We start from the raw sequence: 3,001 nt of genomic DNA, 5'->3' as shown, positions 1-3,001 counted from the left end.
ACTTACTTTTCTCTCTTGCTAAGATCAAGACGATGAAGAAGATTGTCTACTAAGAAAAGACCAATAAGGACAAGGGCATATTGTTAAACGAGTTTCCACTCTTTGCTGTAATGTGATTCCAAATATAGCAAGAACCTCACAATATGTCAATACAAGGCACATAGTAGACTTAGCTAGGGCATGTATGCAACAAGAACTTGTCAAGCCCTTGGAAAACAATATCAATGCAAGTAACAATCAATACTTGACTCTCAAATGACCCCAAAGTCACCAAAGTCTAAACTAGGACTACGAGTCAATCTCTACCATTTCATTGCCCGACCAATATCCAGATGTAACCAAACTTGTAGGGATGATATTTAGGACTAGGATGACCAATCCTAGGGTTTTACAATCAATAAAAAACATATGGCTTACAAAGCCAATAATGGACTTATCCCTATTTTTATGCTAGTTTGGTACCAAGAAAGAACACTTAAGTGTCCTTTCTTTACAAATTTAAATTAATTGCTAGTTGCATCAAACGTTGTATTTAAGAAAACCTTCTTGATATGCTTAAATATGTTAGCTAAAGGGTCATTTAAAAATATAACCTTGCATTTTAGAATCTATCATGATCAAGAACTATACTCATCAAGTGGACCCCCGTAAGATTGAGATTCGATGCTTCGAAGAAATCAACTTCATAAGCTCAAGAAAATTTGAAGAGACCTTGTCAAAAATCGTGACTTTTTCACAATTGTGCTATAGATAATTACAAGTTTCATGTGCAAAAGAATTACTTGAGAGTATATCAAATAATGGGAAGTTCTATGTGTTTGATATGGCCATTTCAAGCATATCGTTGTATACAAAGAAAAATATGTTTTTGATGTATTTGTGAGTTTTAGAGATTGATACATTGCTTACCCTCTCCATTGAGAATTCAAGGTGGCAAGTAGGAGTGCTTTGGTAAGCAACAATTATTGGATCATGTCAAATATTCAAAACTACGCATGTAAAAAAATTGATATTTTAATTCTTGAGACATAAGTATTTAGAACCTCAAATAACTTCAAAATTTCCACCTAGATCAACTAAATGTATCAAAGTACGTAGTATAGAGGGCACCTAAAACCTTGGATTTGATGTTATTGTGGAGGACTCAAGATTTTCAAGAGTTTTTGCATAATAATAAATTCAAGATAGAGTTCAAGCAACACAATTTAATTGAGTTAGGGAGCTAAGAAAACACGTAGTTTCTTGGTTTCAACATAAAAATTCATTTGTAGCTGTCAAACTACACTAAAATAGTCCCAATTCCATGAGAGGACCTTTGGAAGGCCAAAATTATGCTCTTAGTCAGCACGTGCTCAAGTATGAAATTATGTCCATAGCTTGTGAGTGACTTGGAAGGTGGTCCTTGCAGGGAATTCCGTTATTTTCTAGCACTAAGTGCTAACACTTGGCTTTTACAAACATGAAAAGGGTCATCTCTACAAAAAGATATAAGAAATTTATGATTTTTTTTTTGCAAAATAGCTTGAAATTTTACTAAAATTTATGACTTAAAACTTACCATAATTCTCTCCATAGGGCTTGTATTTTGACATGGACAAAAATCCAATGTTTTCTTTTCACCATAACCAACTTAGGGTAGAAGCAAGTTGTCAAAAAATTCTTTCTAGCTTGACAAATAAATTGCCAAAACTTGGTAGGAAAACATGACACTTTAGTGTCTCAGGACATTTGAGTGTCCAATTAAAGGACTAGTGTTAATAAGCCAAAATTAGCGTTTAATGTATCTTATGGCCTAGGAATGAAAAGAGTTGTCATGTGCACCTAATAATTTGTTATTCTCTAAATCTTGAGATAAGGCATCAAACAAATTGTAGACATCCAAAAATCAACTTGAGAAAAAACTCAAGAGACTTACATCAATATGAAGAGTCTTCACTTGGCAATGTGTAGAAGCAATTGAAATCAAAATGTGCCAACTTATGCAGGAGAAAAGAGTAGATAATGCCCACAAATACACACAACTCGCTGTCATTTTCTTCAGCAGAGACTTATCTCTTCAAAACTTGTGAAAATATGTTACAAAAGTGACCTTTATACTTTGGTCAAAGTTTGGGGATTGTTAAGTATGGAGCCTGATTCACCTCTTGTAACTTTTCGTCTCAAAACTGTACATTCATAAGGTCCCCGTTATGAGGAGAAGCCATAGTGCATAAGAAAAATCACTCGTCGAAAAACCAAAAATGGCTTGCCGAAATATTCCCTTTCCATCGGAATATTATGGCCGGTGGCCGAATTCAATGCCCAGCAGGAGGACTTGTCTACGGTTGCACATGGGCGAATGGATGATTTCTTGGTGGATTTGTCTTCTTAAGGGCGGCCACACATGGGCGCATGGGAGAGTTCAACCTGGACTTGTCTACACAAGGGTGGCTACACCCAGTTATCTCTCATGAGAGAGGACAACCCTTTTGGCCTATAAAGGGAGGCCTCTTTTACACACAAAATACGTTGTGAAGTTGATGAAACAAGGTGTGTGTGAGGTGGTGAGAGTGAAGCAAGGCAGGAGTTCCATTAAAGTTATAATCCCTTTGTAACCTACTTCTAGTTTGAAGTACTAAAACCATTGAGTGGCTGCTTTCCCGTGGACATAGCCACATTGGGTGAACCATATATATTGCTCTCTCTCTCTCTCTCTCTCTCTCTCTCTCTCTCTCTCTCTCTCTCTTCTACTCTATAATCTCTCGTTTGTGAAAATTATCTCTCTCCATTAAGTAAACTACTCTAATATCTATTTAGCTACACCCTATTTCCTAACAGGGATTTGTTCCTAGGTCATCTCGGGTCAATAACTGGGCAATCTAAGTGCCAAGAAATGATACAATTACAAACTGGAAGCTTCGGCCCTGACTAGTCAAATAAAGCTCTTGTGTACTAAAAATAAACAATTTCAAGTCGAGACAACAAAATTAAGTGGTCGATATCATATAGAAATGGAAAACAA

The sequence above is a fragment of the Adiantum capillus-veneris genome, chromosome 29 (genome assembly GCF_014529385.1).
Source record: "Adiantum capillus-veneris isolate H3 chromosome 29, ASM1452938v2, whole genome shotgun sequence".
Taxonomy (NCBI): Eukaryota; Viridiplantae; Streptophyta; class Polypodiopsida; order Polypodiales; family Pteridaceae; genus Adiantum; species Adiantum capillus-veneris.
This window is presented reverse-complemented; position numbering follows the sequence as displayed.